Source organism: Girardinichthys multiradiatus, chromosome 6, assembly GCF_021462225.1.
Source record: "Girardinichthys multiradiatus isolate DD_20200921_A chromosome 6, DD_fGirMul_XY1, whole genome shotgun sequence".
Lineage (NCBI taxonomy): Eukaryota > Metazoa > Chordata > Actinopteri > Cyprinodontiformes > Goodeidae > Girardinichthys > Girardinichthys multiradiatus.
This window is the reverse complement of record NC_061799.1, coordinates 9040917-9059596: the sequence shown is the minus strand read 5'-3', so window position 1 is coordinate 9059596 and position 18680 is coordinate 9040917.

Sequence of the window (18680 nt, the reverse complement as noted above, 5' to 3'; positions counted from 1 at the left end):
TAAAGGTAGAAACTATCTGGTATGTTGCCTAAATTAAGTCCATCTGAATTTTGCTGGGGTATTCTAGCAAAGGTTAATGAAAAAAAAGTTACAGCACGTTTGGAAAAGACTAAAAACGTGACAAGCATATTTGTTCAGCTGCTTAGAGTCAATATTTTGTTGACCGCAAAAACAGCTGTAGGTTTTAGGTATTGCCACAGATTCCAAATTGATGTAGGTCTGGACTAAGACTGGATCATTCTAACCCATTAATATGCTTTGACCTAAATCTTTCTGTTGTAGCTCTCACTGTATGTTTAGGGCCGTTGTCCCGCTGGGAGGTGAACATCCACCCTAGTCTCAAATTTTTTGCAGTCTCTAACATTTTTTTTATGAGATTTCCCAGTATTTAACACCACCCATTGTTCTCACAACTCTGATAAGTTTCCCTGTCCCTGCTGAAGAAAAGCAACCCCCAGCATGATGTTGCTGTTAAAAGTGTTGAAAAACATGCTAGTTTCCACTTTATAATTGTGCACTACGTTGTGTTTGTTTATATCATAAAACTCCAGCAAAATACTTTCAAAAAGCTCAAATGGTATTTCAAGGCAGTGTAAATATATACTAAATGACAAAAAAAAGAGAAATTAGAAACCCAGAAAAAAGTTACAGATAGTTTGTTATACTTCCGAACCAACAATCAGTTTGTAAATGCTTTGAGGCGCATGGAGCTGGTTTGTCTACAAAGGGCCACCAAAGGGTGCAAGTGGCACCATCAAAGATGGGGCTACACTGTTCCCAGGCAGTCATTCCAGCCCTGATTACGGCCCTGTTTGACTGAATCAAATAGGGCTGCACGGTATATTGCAAATTTATTATCATCGCAATAGCATTGTACGCAATATGCATACTGTGGACAACTCCAATAACTAATAGCTAAACATTAGCTAATTATTTAAGTACCATGCATTCAGGTTCTCTATGTCTGTAATATATTTGGTGACACTAGTTGTTTAATACAACAAAAAAGTGGAAAAAAAAACAACAGACGTCCAGAAGCAACTTTTTCAATAAAGCCTTGTTGTTGAGATGGTAATATTGTATTTATATTATTTTTTCCAGTGTTTGGATAGACTACTCTATTCATGCCATGAAACCAACATAGAAAGACAGTAACACTTTTTAATTATTTGTTTATTTATAACAAGTCATACTGTCATTTCAACAATCACCAATAGTATTGCATAGGCTCCTTCAACATGTATCCTTCATGAAGACTATTATACTATTATATCGAGGCACGTGACATCGCCCGGTACGGCAGAGCCGGGGTCCCACCTTGGAGCCAGGCCTGGGGTCGGGACTTGCCGGAGAGCGCCTGGTTGCTGGGTTGCTCCTCGCGGGACCCGGCCGGGCCAAGCCCAAATGAGAGACGCGAAGCCATCCCCCAGTGGGCCCACGACCTGCAGGCCCTCAGCGACCCGATCCCCGGATGCTTAGGCTGGCACTAGGGACGTGGAATGTCACCTCGCTACGGGGGAAGGAGCCTGAGCTTGTGTGGGAGGTCGAGAGATATTGACTAGAAATAGTCGGGCTCACCTCCATGCACAGCGTGGGCTCTGGAACCCATCTCCTTGAGAGGGGTTGGACTCTCTTTTACTCTGGAGTGGCCCACGGGGAGAGGCGGTGGGCTGGTGTGGGTTTGCTTGTTGCCCCCCAGCTCAGCCGTCTTGTGTTGGGGATTACCCCAGTGGATGGGATGGTCGCATCCCTGCACCTTCGGGTTGGGGATAGGTCTCTGTCTGTCGTTTCAGCCTACGGGCCAAGCAGTAGTGCGGAGTACCCGGCCTTCTTGGTGTCCCTGTCGGGGGTGCTGGATAGTGCCCCTCGGGGACTCCATTATTCTGCTGGGGGACTTCAACGCCCACGTGGGAAACGACAGTGACACCTGGAGAGGCGTGATCGGGAGGAATGGCCTTCCCGATCTGAATCCGAGTAGTGTTTTGTTATTGGACTTCTGTGCTAGTATGGATTGTCCATAATGAACATCATGTTCAAACATAAGGGTGTCCATCAGTGCACTTGGCAACAGGACACCCTAGGCAAGAGGTCAATGATCGACCTTGTTGTCGTATCATCAGACCTTCGGCCGCATGTTTTGGACATTCGAGTGAAGAGAGGGGCTGAGCTGTCCACTGATCACCACCTGGTGATGAGTTGGATCCGCTGGAGGAGGAAAAAGCCAGACAGACTTGGCAGGCCCAAGCGCATAATGAGGGTCTGCTGGGAAAGCCTGGCGGAGCCAGGGATGTATTCAACTCCCACCTCCAGGAGAGCTTTGACCAGATTCCGGGGGATATTGGAGAAATAGAGTCCGAGTGGACCGTGTTCTCTGCATCTATTGACGATGCTGCTGCCTGTAGCTGCGGCTGTAAGGTCTGCGGTGCCTGTCATGGCGGCAATCCCCGAACCCGGTGGTGGACACATCAGTAAGGGCAAGCTAAAGAAGGAGTCCTATCAGCTGTGGTTGGCTTGTGGGACTCCTGAGGCGGCTGATAGGTGCCGTGGCAGAGGCAAAAACCCGGGCCTGGGAGGAGTTCGGTGAGGCCATGGAGAAGGACTACCGGTTGGCCTCGAAGCAATTCTGGCAAACTGTCCGGCGCCTCAGGAGGGGGAATCAGTGCTTCGCCAACACTGTTTATAGTGGGGGTGGGAGGCTGCTGACCTCCCACCCCCACTGACCTCGACTGAGGACATTATTGGGTGGTGGAAAGAGTACTTCGAGGATCTCCTCAATCTTGCCATCACACATTCCGTGGTGGAAACAGAGGCTGGGGACTCGGGGTTGGACTCTTTCATCACCCAGGCTGAAGTCACCAAGGTGGTTAAAAAGTTCCGCGGTGGCAAGGGTTCGGAGGTGGATGAGATCCACCCTGAGTACCTCAAATCTCTGGATGTTGTGGGGCTGTCATGGTTGACACGCCTCTTCAACATTGCGTGGCGGTCGGGGACAGTGCCTCTGGACTGGCAGACTGGGTGGTGGTACCCCTTCATAAAAAGGGGGACCGGGGGGTGTGTTCCAACTACAGAGGGATCACACTCCTCAGCCTCTCTGGTAAGGCCTACACCGGGGTATTGGAGAGGAGAGTCCGGCCGATAGTCGAACCTCGGCTCCAGGAGGAGCAGTGTGGTTTTCGTCCTGGCCGTGGAACACTGGACCATCCCTATACCCTCCACAGTGTACTCGAGGGTTCATGGGAGTTTGCCCCCAACCGGTTCACATGTGTTTTGAGGACCTGGAGAAAGCATTCGACTGTGTCCCTCATGATGACCTGCTGGGGGTGCTCCAGGAGTATGGAATCGGGGGCCCTTTATTAGGGGCCTTCCTCGGGACGTGTTCCATGCACTGGGGAGAGGGATGTCTGGGTGTCTCTGCTGAGTCTGCTGCCCCCGGAAGACGACGAGTACGAGTACGATGTTTTCCTCATATCATGCAGCCATAAAGAGTCCCTTACCTCATTCCTAATGATAGGAGCAGATGTCATGGAGATCTGTAATGCATAAAACACACCATGGTAGTGCTGTGTCGGTGTGGTCCATCGTGGGTGACAAGTACCTTCACTGTGCCCCATGTTCCACACAGCATCATACGGTCAGCCGCTCCCATTCAAATTTAAAAATGCAGCCTCTACAAACTTGATTAGGTTCTGCTCATGACCTATTAAGCGTCCTTTGTCTGTTGACCTTTAAAGTCTATACTTTGAGCCAGTTAAGAGAAGTAAAACTGTTATATTTGATAAATACCAAAATAATGAGAGAAAATGTTTATTACTTTCTTCAAACTCAGAGGTTTACATACATAACTAATACCTTGCTTTAAACAGTTTGAAAAAGCACAGATGATGAAATGAAGACTTTGTAAGCTTCTGATTACACTTAATTCCCAACATTTGAGTTTACTGGAGGCACACCGGTAGATGGATTTTAAGGCAGCACCAAAATACAATGCTTCGTTGTGTGACATCATAGAAAACGATCTAAAGGAATGGACAAAATATGAGAAAGCTTGGCATTAGTAATTTTATGTTTATCAGTTTAAACATTGCACAACAGCATGAGAATGCCCAACCATAATAGTGTTCACAAAGAGGATACATGCAATGTCCCAAAAATGAACGTATTCTGGTGCAAAATGAGTGTATGAACCCATGGTGCAGGTTGAAGATGGTAAGATTGTTATTATCCACAATTAAACAAGTCCTGTACAGATATGGGTTCAAAAGACACCGATTCCCCTTTTCCACAGGCTCTACTTAGGCCAGTTCCACTCCACTCGGCCCGCTTTGGAGGTGTTTCCGTTCGTTCGTTCGTTCGTCGTCTTCCGCTTATCCAGGACCGGGTCGCGGGGGCAGCAGACTCAGCAGAGACGCCCAGACGTCCCTCTCTCCAGACACCTCCTCCAGCTCCTCCAGGGGGAGCCCAAGGCGTTCCCAGGCCAGCCGAGAGACATAGTCCCTCCAGCGTGTCCTGGGCCGTCCCCTGGGCCTCCTCCCGGTGGGACTTGCCTGGAACACCTCCCGAGAAAGGCGTCCAGGAGGCATCCGGTATAGATGCCCGAGCCACCTCAACTGGCTCCTCTCGATGTGGAGGAGCAGCGGCTCTACTCCGAGCTCCTCCCGGATGGCCGAGCTCCTCACCCTATCTCTAAGGGAGTGCCCGGCCACCCTACGGAGGAAGCTCATTTCAGCCGCTTGTATCCGTGATCTCGTTCTTTCGGTCATGACCCAAAGTTCATGGCCATAGGTGAGGGTAAGAACGTAGACCGACCGGTAAATTGAGAGCTTTGCTTTTCGGCTCAGCTCTCTCTTCACCACAATGGGCCGGCACAGCGCCCCCATTACTGTGGCAGCCGCACCGATCCGTCTGTCGATCTCCCGCTCCATTCTTCCCTCACTCGTGAACAAGACCCCGAGATACTTAAACTCCTCCACTTGAGGCAGGAACTCCCCTCCAACCTGAAGAGGACAAGCCACCCTTTTCCGGTCGAGTACCATGGCCTCGGACTTGGAGGAGCTGATCCTCTTCCCAGCCGCTTCACACTCGGCTGCGAACCGCCACAGCGCATGCTGTAGGTCTTGGCTAGAGGGGGCCAGCAGGACCACGTCATCCGCAAAAAGAAGAGACGAAATCCACTGGTCCCCAAACCAGACCCCCTCCGGCCCTTGGCTGCGTCTAGAAATCCTGTCCATAAAAGTTATGAACAGGACCGGCGACAAAGGGCAGCCCTGCCGGAGTCCAACATGCACTGGGAACAGGTCTGACTTAGTGCCGGCAATGCGGACCAAACTCCTGCTCCACTCGTACAGGGACCGGATGGCCCCTAATAAAGGGCCCCCGATTCCATACTCCTGGAGCACCCCCCACAGGGTATCACGAGGGACACAGTCGAATGCCTTCCCCAGGTCCACAAAACACATGTGAACCGGTTGGGCAAACTCCCATGAACCCTCGAGCACCCTGTAGAGGATATAGAGCTGGTCCAGTGTTACACGGCTGGGACGAAAACCACACTGTTCCTCCTGAAGCTGAGGTTCGACTATCGGTCGGACTCTCCTCTCCAATACCCTGGCGTAGGCCTTACCAGGGAGGCTGAGGAGTGTGATCCCCCTGTAGTTGGAACACACCCTCCGGTCCCCCTTCTTATAAAGGGGGACCACCACCCCAGTCTGCCAGTCCAGAGGCACTGTCCCCGACCGCCACGCAATGTTGAAGAGGCGTGTCAACCATGACAGCCCTACAACATCCAGACACTTGAGGTACTCAGGGCGGATCTCATCCACCCCCGAATCCTTGCCACCGCGGAGCTTTTTAACCACCTCGGTGACTTCAGCCCGGGTGATGAAAGAGTCCAACCCCGAGTCCCCAGCCTCTGTTTCCACCACGGAATGCGTGATGGCAGGATTGAGGAGATCCTCGAAGTACTCCTTCCACCGCCCGATAATGTCCTCAGTCGAGGTCAGCAGTCTCCTGCCCCCACTATAAACAGTGTTGGCAAAGCACTGCTTCCCCCTCCTGAGGCGCCGGACGGTTTGCCAGAATCGCTTCGAGGCCAACCGGTAGTCCTTCTCCATGGCCTCACCGAACTCTTCCCAGGCCCGAATTTTTGCCTCTGCCACAGCCCGGGCCGCAGCACGCTTGGCCTCACGGTACCCGTCAGCCGCCTCAGGAATCCCACAAGCCAACCACAGCCGATAGGACTCCTTCTTCAGCTTAACAGCATCCCTTACTGCCGGTGTCCACCACCGGGTTCTGGGATTGCCGCCACGACAGGCACCGCAGACCTTACGGCTGCAGCTATGGGCAGCAGCATCGACAATAGATGCAGAGAACATGGTCCACTCGGACTCTATGTCTCCAACATCTCCCGGGATCTGGTCGAAGCTCTCCCGGAGGTGGGAGTTGAATACATCCCTGGCCGAGGGCTCCGCCAGGCGTTCCCAGCAGACCCTCACTATGCGCTTGGGCCTGCCAAGTCTGTCTGGCTTTCTCCTCCTCCAGCGGATCCAACTCACCACCAGGTGATGATCAGTGGACAGCTCAGCCCCTCTCTTCACCCGAGTGTCCAAAACATGCGGCCGAAGGTCTGATGATATGACAACAAAGTCGATCATCGACCTCCTGCCTAGGATGTCCTGGTGCCAAGTGCACTGATGGACACCCTTATGTTTGAACATGATGTTCATTATGGACAATCTATACTAGCACAGAAGTCCAATAACAAAACACCACTCGGATTCAGATCGGGAAGGCCATTCCTCCCGATCACGCCTCTCCAGATGTCACTGTTGTTTCCCACGTGGGCGTTGAAGTCCCCCAGCAGAATAATGGAGTCCCCGAGGGGCACTATCCAGCACCCCCGACAGGGACACCAAGAAGGCCGGGTACTCCGCACTACTGCTTGGCCCGTAGGCTGAAACGACAGTCAGAGACCTATCCCCAACCCGAAGGCGCCCACTGGGGGCCCACCACCATTAAAGGTTTTTCATCCCAGTACCTGCTTTTTTAGTACCTTCTCCCAAATAGGTACGATCAGGGCTGAGTAAGGGCTATATGTGACGTGAACAGACTGCAGGTCACTAATCACACATAAAATCAGCTGTTTAGACACACATTCATTTCCCCTTAAAACACACAAAACAATACTCCCATAAAACAGATCATGCAATAGTCCATGTAGAAAAACGAAAGTGTCTCTGAAATAAATCCTGTTGTGAGATTTTGCTAGAAAATCTGCTTACAAGGGCTCAAAAATAATGCATGAAAAATAACAATGGGGCAAAAATAACAGACAAAATACTGCCTCATAAAACCCCAAATTTTAAGACCCAGTAGCAAAGGCAATTCAACCAAATACTAATGAAATGTATGTAAACTTCTGAATTTGAAAAAAGTTTTTAGAAATTCTCGAAAGACTCACTCACATTATTCTGGCATTTAGGGAATAGAAATAATCTTGGTAATCCTAGCTGACCGAAAACAGGAAAAGTTTAGTCTGATGTATTGTCCGAGTGTAAGACATGAAAAGTGTCTTTTTATACAATGTATGTAAATATCTGGTTTCAGCTAGATGTCATCTGGTCCCTGTGTCAGATTTGGCATCTTCAAGTGCTCATCTAGTACATGTGTACTAAACTGCATCCAATCGGACCACTCCTACTGGGCTCCGAATTGAGTATAGGAGATATAAATTGTTATTTACATAGAAGAGTAAATACTCACAGTTAATGTTAGAATTGCTGCATGCATGGAGAGCTGAAGGAAGAGTGAATATGAGCACATTAATATTTAAATGGAAAGCAGTGTACACACGTTGTGTGGTTTATATTATTAAAAAAGAGCTGCCTTGCTGTGTGCCACCTCTATTGTATTGGATCGTTCACACATAAATGCACTTCATAAACTGGACTGCACTGGAAGGTGTTTCTTCATGCAAATGATAAATTGTATTAATTTATAAGTCTTACCTGTTTTATTGGTGCACTTTTTGCACCAGCACAGGTGTATTACAATCGTGCCTGAGCTATTTTCCTTAGTTCATGTCAATGCATGTATTTTTCTGTGTAAACCGACTTGGTAGACATTTGGCCTTCTGAAGACGCTCCCATGCCCAGCAGAAATTTACATTTCAAAGAATGAAAGAGGTCAAAAATCTGAGGTGGTTTGAATTGTTTTCATCTGATGTCCAAATATATTTTATAATAATATATTTTTAGATGCGTGCCACGACCATATACAGTGACTTATTAATGCAGCTCATGAAATTTAAATCAAAGCCAAAGGCTGGCATTGCCTTTGCAGAGATCAAATACATTATCTACAGATTCATATTGTGCAAAAACAGCAAAGAATTTCAATGTAATTAACACTAGTAGTTGTTTTCTGCACTCCTGTTGAAATAGTAACAGATGTTGGAGAAAGCACAGCATTAATCTTCGCTATGTTCTTTTTTTGTCTGGTTACTCAAAAAAAAAGAACAAATTTAGTAGACAAGTTGTTATTTTCTTTTAAACAGCTTCACTGTTGAGCTATGTGTGGATGGGGAAGCTTTTGCTGTTTGGCTCTCTGTCAACATTCAAAGCTGCAGTGTTTTTAAAAACAGCAACAGATTACATGAGTCAGTGAGACTAAGAATTAGACCGTTCAGATTCGGTTGAGCTTTTAGGTTCTTCAGTTTTTTGTTGCCAAGTCAACAGTCAAAACTGCATATGAATAAAATGAAATGCACTTTTTCCTACATCTATCATAGTTCTTTTTTCAGCGCAGTGCCTATAAATTCAATATATATAGTGGATTTGTTTTTGTCATTTGCCTCTTTTTCTGAATTGTAACTCCTAACTAAATTGGAGCAATTAAGCTTTTAACATGTTAATCCTGAGCCTACTGGGACAGGTGTTGTGCCAAGGTAGTTGTTACAGATAGACTCTTTATCCCCTGGTGCGGGAGCGTGCTTTCGTAGATCGGATCCAGTTGACTGCGCTACAATTCCAACCAACTAAACGTGGAAGTAATCATGTTTTCCTTCAATGAAAATGTGAAAGATGAGTATCATATTTCATCGCTCAGTTATTGTTTAGTTAAACAGAAAATGTTCTGTCGTGTTACTGAACATGAATATTTCAACATACCAAGAACCTTTGCCTAATACTGGGATGATCATGTCGCTGTAAACTTGATTGATATGAAAATTAATGCTCAATATACCACGTTCCCAACAAATAAACGGCTCTGCGTTCATTTGTAGATGTCCTACAAAACTACAATTTGCTCTGATTGTCGCATATCACCAAAGGTGATATGCGACAATCAGACAATCAGAAAACAATCAGACAATGCTAAAAACAAAATGCACCTTCCTGAGTAGATCAACAGTTGTCTGCTTTATGCTTGTAAAAGACGGTTTTGTTGCTAGGAAGACCACATGATAGAAAACAGAACCCAAATGTAATAAAATGAACACTGAATAAATTACTCATAACTCTAGCGGAACAAGATTTAAAATGACTTTCATTCAATCAAGAAGTAGAAAAAAGGCGGATATTCTCAAAATATAACAATGTATAGGGAGTAAAAAATAAAATTGTATTTACATTGTATTAGAATGGCATGTAAAAAATTATTCATAATCTTCATAATAATCAATAGAAAAACGTTGACTGTTGTTAAAGCACGGCATTTATAAGTGCTGACCAGCTTTTTGCATGTTTCCACTGGTGCTTTGAATTTTTTCTTTGGAGCACAGTCATTTAGGCTGGAAGTCCTCCTTGCCATCACCATAATCTTTGACACAGTGTCTGTTCTAACATTTTCATTCTGACATTCTTATTTCATTCTACACTGCCAGAATCTTTATAACCATTCTATTCCACCCGTCTAGTATTTTCATATACATATTCTTAAGATTATGATTAGAGCTCTTTACCTTTGTCTTTTAAAATCTTTCTTCCCCAAAGTGTAAAGTGTATAAAACATGCTATTAATGAAATAAAATCATCAACATAAGGCAGATTTATTACTAATTACTCTTATCTACACATGGGAAACTTGCTTTATCTCTGTAAACTATGTACACACCAAACAAAGAAAAGATTCTTCAACAGGTGGGCTTTCTATGCAGTGCTGGTGGAACCATTGCAGACAATTGTCGCACTGAATCTATAAAAAGAATTAAGGGTCACCCTATAATTGTCTTGTAACCATCAATTGTGCAGAAATGCCAGCTCCACCTGGCACATTGCCCATTAACACTTTTGTGGAACAAATATGTTTCAACTGATTTAGTCCAAATTTGCTGCAGTTATAGTCAAGTTGTTGGTGAATACAATCTGTGGCTTCTGCTAGGATTTCATAAGGATTTTCATGGTGTTTTGCAATGTTCATTCAGGACAAACATTTGGGGAGCTCAAAACATTTTTGTCTTTGTTTATTCACAAATAAATCAGACATAGTAACAGTTGCAATAGTGGTTCCACTGGAAATATATAATTTTATGTCTTATTTTTATACAGGTACCCCATGTTTGCATTCAGACTTTATGACCATGGAGCTATACTTGATTTATTCCAGTTATGCAATTTCAGGTGGAAATTGCTTCTAAAACCCTCAGGGCTTAACAGGATAGAGAGGTAATTGCACTGAAAACAGCAAACAATGAAAAACTTTTGATGTTTTCATCCAATTTTCCTTATAAAAAAGATTGTATTGGGTGACAATAAGAAGCTGATGCATTTTAACACACAACTGCTTTTGAGGACAGGACAACTCTGCAAACATACCAGTTCACAACCTGTTCCCTCTTTAAAGTTCTACTATTGAAGTGTGTGCAGGTGTCTATTACATCAGGTAAAGCACTGGGATGAATACTCAGAGATATTTTTGAGTTCACCAAGTTTTGGGTCCCAACCCTTAAAACACTCTTGTTTAAAAAGATAGTTTAGAATTTTTGAAGTGAGGTTTTCCCAAAGTAAATAAATCCAGATTCAAGAGTCTTCGTTCTGACCCAAGACTAAATAGTTATTTTAATGCACACGCTATTTTGCATTAAGTGGTTACCTAGATGGAAGGAAAATGCAGGTAAGAGGCTGTACACCATCTTCCTTTCTGAAACGCATAACTCAGAACAGAACATGTAAATTATGAACAATCTGAATAAAAACCTGTTGGAATAGTAAGCAATAAAACAATATTCACTTAAACTGCTGCAACATTATAGCTTTTTAAAGCACTTTACTTTCATAACAAACAGTTGCCTAGAAACCCTAGATAAATAATCTCTAGTTTCTTTGTAAATTCTTTGTAAAGCACAGTGTAACGGTCATATATTAGTAATTGTATAAACTTGATGTTTTTCAGATTGTTGTTTTAAGATGGTGAAAGTCTGCTGTTAGCTTCAACCTTCAAGACAGAAGACAGACTAATCTAAATTTAAAAGATTTACAATAACAAGATGGTAATTTGGAGGAGGATTTTAAGATGTTTTTAAACAAAGAAAGGAAAACCCAGTCTTGCAAAGCAACATCAGGCAGGTCTAACAAGTTCTTTGCCCTGCTGTATGTTCCACTGTTCATCACTGCAATCTCAGTAAAATAGGCCCTCTCTTTAGCATAAAAGCCCTGAACTCTTTTTACAGGCTATTGATGGGAAAGGGAACATTTATGGCCCCGCTGCACTTCACTGCCTCAATGTGAGTACACCAAACACATTTTTGTAAATCTTTTAGGATGTCTTTTATTGGGACAACATTGAGACTTTTTTCTTTCTTTTTTTTTAACCGTGTCCTGTACGGCAGAGCAGCGCTCTGAATTGTTGTCTGAGTGCCAAGAAAAAACCCAACAGATTTACTTTCACAAGTGGAGCATTAGAGCTAATGCTTTAAAGCTCTGCTTGATATTTTTAAAAATAAACTTTTTTAGAAGCTGCTTCGGGATTATTTCAGTTGTTATGGACACGGAGACAGAAATGAAAAGGAGAAAAAAAGAAGCATGAAAGAGAGAAAGGTGGGGCAAAAAGGAAAAGGGGAGAGAAGGAGAATAGAATGGAGGAAAGAAAGAAGGATGAAGAGAATACAAGATAACACCCTGCTTGCTTCTTTACCTGCAGAAACGTTCCTATTACCAGCTTTTTTACAGAAAAGTGCACGGTACTTATCAATGCAAGATGTATTTAGTGGTAAATGCGGCTCAATATAGAACATTGGTGTATCTGTTAACACCTGAATTGAAATGACTGTGGGTCTGAGTGTGAGCATGCTTTGTTTATACAAGGTTTCTCCATAAAAATATGTAATAGTGAGTGTGAGGAGCCACAGACCTGCCCCCATGGACCCGGGACAGATACAGAGGAGATCCAAGCCACAGACATCCAAATGCCCCCCAGAGCACAGGAACCCCAGCGGAACCATCGCCGGGACTACCGCAACTCCCCCAGAGAAGAACAGGGGAGAGTCCCAGGGGAACCACCCAACAGCCACAGTGCCCCAGGAAGCTGCAGCAACAAGCTCACAGGCCCCCGCCGGCAGCCGTCTATGCCCGAGCAGATCCAGCCATGGACCCAGAGATCCGACACCCCGGGAAATATCACTCCCCAAGCAGAGGCCGGACAGAGCCCAGGGGTCCAGGCCCCGGCAAGCAGCCACCGGGAGAGAGCCAGCACACACCAGAGCACCCAGCCCCGGATACCGAGAACCACAAGTACACTGGTGGTCAGAGACACCAACCACTGGCAGGTAGTGTGGCGGGGAGGGAATAGGCCCCACATTTGATGGGGAGCCTAAACTGATCCAGGAGAGGGAGCAGCCCAGGACCCAACCTGACACAAAAGACAGGAACACACAGTCACAATCACACATTCCCACCCTCATGCGTACACATTAAAACACTCACGCCCACGCACCCAATGTAAAGACAAACAACAATAGACATCGTACCCGCACTCACACTCCCCATACATATTCTATACTCCCAGGTCCAGGTGCTGATACCCCCAAGAGCCACAGAAGGAAGCATTGGAGGAAGGCCACCACAGCACGCTAAGGATCGGGCACCCCACCAACCCCACACCCACATCGGTCACCCACCCTCCCATACAGCACACCTCAACACACCAAGCAGGATGGCCAACCCCTCCACCAAAGCGAAGCCACATCTCAATCAACACTGCACACCGCCCAGCCAAGAAGCCAAAGGTGCCCCATCCCCACTAGGTGATGGAGCCGATTAAAAGAGCCCAGAGAGATTGATCTGATGTGTAGGCAGAGGCTGTCTCAAGACTTATATAATCCAACAGAAGGTTTCTGTACTGGTTAATATTAAGAAGGTATTTATTTTTCCAATTCATGAGGATAGTTTTCATAACAATACATAAGGCAGTGAAAATCATGTGAACTGAATTTGTCTCTATGGTGACATCATCTAAGTTGCCCGACAAACAAACTGAGGGGGAAAGTGATATATTACATCTCAGACACTTTGATAAGTCTTCACATATCAGGCGCCAGAACCTCTGAACAGGTGTACATAACCATAGTGCACGGATGTAATTGTCATGTATATTGCCTGTGCAGTGTAAGCAAGTATTAGATGGTGCAAAACCCATCCTGAATATCCGCTGACCTTTATAGTATACTCTATGAAGGATTTTATATTGTATTAATTGTAAACTGGTGTTACTAGTCATTTTAAAAGTTCTGGAAAACATCTGAGATCAAAATGTTTGGTCAAAGTTAACTGATAAGTCCACCTCCCATTTCATAATAGGAAGGGAAATTGATTCATCAATATTAGACAGTTTTCTGTATATCTTAGACATTAATTTGCAGGAGTTGAGTTTTAGGAAGTAGGAGAACACTGGGAGACTTTGATAAAATGTAAATTAGTCAGTGTACAGCTTGCATAATTGTAAATGTGCTGTCCCTTTCAAACAACCTCTGGCAACAAAAGTGAGTACACCCCTAAGTGAAAATGTTAAAATTGTGCTCAAAGTGTCAATATTTTGTGTGGCCACAATGATTTTCCAGCACCACCTTAACTCTCTTGGGCACGGAGTTTACTAGAGCTTCACAGGATGCCTGTGGATTCCTTTTCCTCTCCTCCTCCATGATGGCATCAGATTTGGTAGATGTTAGAAACCTTGCGCTCCTCCACCTTCTATGTGAGGATGCCTCACAGACGCTCAATATGGTTTAGCTCTGGACACATGCTTGGCCAGTCCAACACCATTACCCTCAGTTTCTTTAGTAATGCAGTGGTGGTCTTGGAGGTGGGTTTGGGGTCGTTATCATGTTGGAATACTGCCCTACGGCCCAGTTTCTGAAGAGAGAGGGATTACGCTCAATATGTCACAGTACATGTTATTAGTTAATAAGTTGGTGTTATTAGTGTTCTCAGTGTTATTAGTGTTTATACCTCAGTTAGGTTTGCCACAATACTCCCATCTCGTTCTTTCAGGTGATAATAAATATAAATGATATGATTTCATGTCATGTCATCTGGGCGATTAACACACATCTAGCCGCATATTATGATTTATGAATTATGAATTCCTTTGATAGCTCAATTATATTTTACACTCAAGAAAGATCTTCAAATCCCTTTTAGGATATTAATGTCACACAATAATTTGTTAAACTGTTTTTTTTTATTATTTTGTTTTTGCAACTTTAGTCCATAAACCACATCAGATTTAACTTTTCATTTTAACTTTAACTGCTTAACTCCAGGTCACTTCAAAATGTACTTGCAACAAAATATGGTCCCTGCAAACGTTGTAGATCTAGTCACAACACTTATTAATATTTGTCTAATTAATAACAATATTTAAACCATTGACTGAATAATTATTTGTAAAAACAGCTGACTCTGACCCAAATTATTTCTCTCCTTTCCAGTGTTAGAAGTGGACAAATCAAGAGGTTTTGAATCCTTTTCTTCTCCCAAACTGGTTGGTAGCAACAGCATCTTTGCTCTTTAGATTTGTAATTTTCAGTGTTTCTCATCCTTAGTAAATAGACATTCAAAATGAATAATCTTTAAATACAGTAATTATTAGTTCCCAGTGTAATTATTTTTGATTGATGCTAAATAAATCTTATTCTGTGAAATACACAGAAAAGAGGAAGTTAAGACCTCATCCTTCAGACAGTTTGGAATGGATTTATTTATATGCCTCAACATGGTCTACTGCAGCTTACCAGCTTTACACAAGGACTGATGAAAAGCCCTTTTTATCTCACTACAAGCCCTGTCAGGTTGTCAGTCTATCACGAGGACTTCTAACATGGCCCCTTCACTCACTCCTCACTCACAAGGATAACTAACCTAATATACATGTTATCAAAGATAAGGAGGAGAACCCTGAGATAAACTATGCATGCATAGGAGAACAAGATTTCAATCAGATCTTTACTGCTATGCAGCTTCACAGTCAGGGAAAATTCACTTAGTCACATTTAAAAAAAAATAACAATGAACAAAACATAAACATTATGCATGCATGAGTTTTTCACACTACAATTCTGCCTTAATGGAGACATGTAAGTTCGTTAAAGTCATCATTGACCATAGTTGCTTATAAATCTGCACATTTTCTGAGAAGTGCATAATTAAAATATAGACCTCAACAACCTCAACTCCATTAGCATAAACCTGAGAAAAAGCCCTGACTCATTCATACTCATTTAATTTTCTATGTCAAAGTGAGTCTGGAGTTAACATGAAAAATAGTAACAGACTAGCTTTGTTAACATTAAACCTTCATAGATCTTTGCCATAATTACAGGCCAGCAATGGCGCATATCAGACAAACCTTTTTAGCTGAGAAACTTAGTTTGAAAAGTATTTGTTCAAGTGACTCATAGTAAAGCAAGTAATAGTTGCTCATTGGAGACTTTTTTTTATATTTAGAGTGCCTTGCAGAAGTATTCATATCCTTTAAACTTTAAAGTCATTCTAACCACAGTCCTCAGTTTATTTTTTTTAAGGATTATTATTATTGATTATAAATATTAATAAAAATTATTATTAAAATCATAATTCAGAGGTAATATATTCTGAACAAAAATTATTTTGTACAAATTGAGATCAGAGTTCCAGTCTGGTGGTGTGATTATTATGCTCACAACACTAAATAATTACAATTACAAATAAATTGTACAATTACAAATAAAAATGTACAAACCAATTGTCCCTCCTACAGCCAACTAATCAGGTTCAACAACTTTCACCTAATTAAGCACGCACTATTCCACAAAAGGGGTACAATAATAACCAAAAATAAGGATGCGTGCTGAGAGTAGATTGAGATCAAACTAGCAGTTTATGGACTGAGTGGGAATGGAACAAAGCTTCAGATTGACTTGGAATGTATAAAAAATAAAAAATAAAAAATCAGTGGGGCGCTATGGGTTTCCACATAGGCAGCACCTTTGTGAGTGGCTTAGCTCTGTACCTGCTAACAGAGCTACTACACCAAACAGTCATAAAACCTCCCAAAGCAGGAACTTGGTGAAACACAAAAGGACATAAACTGTGACACAATGGAGATGAACATGAGGCTCAGGTCGCAGCCTCAGTCTGTTCTAAAGATCTACTTTAACTCCAACTGTCAGCGCTCAGTTGTTTAAAACACAGCTAACACATCTAACAGTATTAAACAGCAATCATACGGTTCTGCAGAACTTCAACAAAGCATTGCATGCAACATACAACTTAAAACACAATGGGTTAAATGAATGAAGATTCTAAAATCACCTTAAATAACCTCCTTTAGAAAACCTCGGTGGGTGTTTCTTACTTGATTTGCACGTTACAGACACGCCAGTACAGTAAATCTTCTGGTCTTCTTATCCCAGGATGATTTCTAGCTCTGTCAAACTTCTCATGAGGTTGGCCAATGATGGGGAATGGAGTGAAAACTCACCTGCGAGCTTTTGATTCTCCAGGGATGTGCCACCATTGCGGGCAACTTGTATCGGCTCCAAAGTTGGATTATTCCGCGAGCTATCGTCCAAGCTTCTGCTGGCAACAACTTAATGCTCACCTTCTACAGATGATCCACTTTTACTGTAACTAATTATATGTGCTCTCTTTCAGACTCTAACCTTGAAAACTGGCTCAGCGTTTATCTGTTCCTTCTTTCTAGATGAAACGACTAAAGGAACTACATCCATTAACATTTACTTTTCCTCCCCATAGAAAGTACTCCTGGATCAGTGCTTCTGTGTTCTTTTTGTGTCTCTGCTCTGTTCTCTCAAACCCCCAGTCGGTCGTGGCAGATGGCCGCTCCCATTGAACCTGGTTCTGCTGGAGGTTTCTTCCTGTTAAAAGGGAGTTTTTCCTCTCCACTGTCGCTACATGCATGCTCAGTATGAGGGATTGCTGCAAAGTCAACGCCAGTGACTGTCCACTGTCGCTACATGCTCAACCAGGAGGAGTAACTGCTACAAGTCTCTGACTCGATGCAATCTGCTGGGTTTCCTTAGATAGAAAAACTTTTTATCCAATTTGAATAAATAACTGAATCTGACTGCACTGTTCAATGGTTACGATTAATTGGAATGTATGTACCTCAATGTTGTGAAGTGCATTGAGACGACATGTTGTGAATTGGCACTATATAAATAAACTGAATTGAATTGAACTGAAGTAAACAATTCAACTAAAACTACCAAGCAAAATGAAGGAATAAGGAAAACTAATCAACTCTGTACAGCAAAGGAACAAGGGAAACAATAAAAATTATGTATTGATGTTGGATGGGTGCAAAAACTTGTTATCACTCATGTAAAAACCTTGTGTTGCAAGGCACCTGCACTATGCCTTCCTCCCTGTGTGTGTGAGATCATTGTTATCTCTGTGTGAACCAGCCTCCTTTCTGTCTCACACACACACACACCCTGTCTGAACTGTCTGTTGAACTGTGCATATAAATAAAGAGATAGGGTGTCAAAAACTTTGTAGTTTCACTGCAAAGTGGGCTACCCTTGCTGCAAGTAACTATGACTGTATCGTTCTTACCTCTGAGTTGACTAAATAATACCTAACATTTATTGGTCCTTCGAAGCCGGATTAATTCAATAACCTTATTTCTCTTTGCTTTAACAGTGACTCTGGGATCCGTGGGGGAAGCCTGACGTCGAGTGAAGCACCGCTGCACAGCCTCCATTAGCCGGAGTGGCTGAAAGTCCCGGTGTGTGTGAATTCACACCTGGCCAGTGGGTTATCGCCTTCCTCGGCGCGGGGTGACTCTCACAGGGTCCAGAGAGTCACCAAGAAGTCAACTCCGAGGTGAGACAGTTTTAAAATACAGTTAAAAGTACTTAACAGTCGTTGGTAGTGCGTCGCCGGTAAGGACGCTGCATTCGGATGGTTTTATTCCACCGTGAAAGGGATAGTGACAAATTTGGTACAATCCCGCCGTGAAGGGGATTAAAGAAAACGACTGAGGATTATTCTCCTGAGAGGGAATAGAGTAAGCGCTATATAAATAAAAGAAGAAAAGTACTTAAAAGTCGTTGGTAGTGCGTCGCCGGTAAGGACGCTGCATTGGGATGGTTTTATTCCACCGTGAAAGGAATAGTGACAAATTAAGGTAGGGCCCCGCCAAGAAGGGGGCCAAATAAAACGACTAAGGGTTATTCCCCTGCGAGG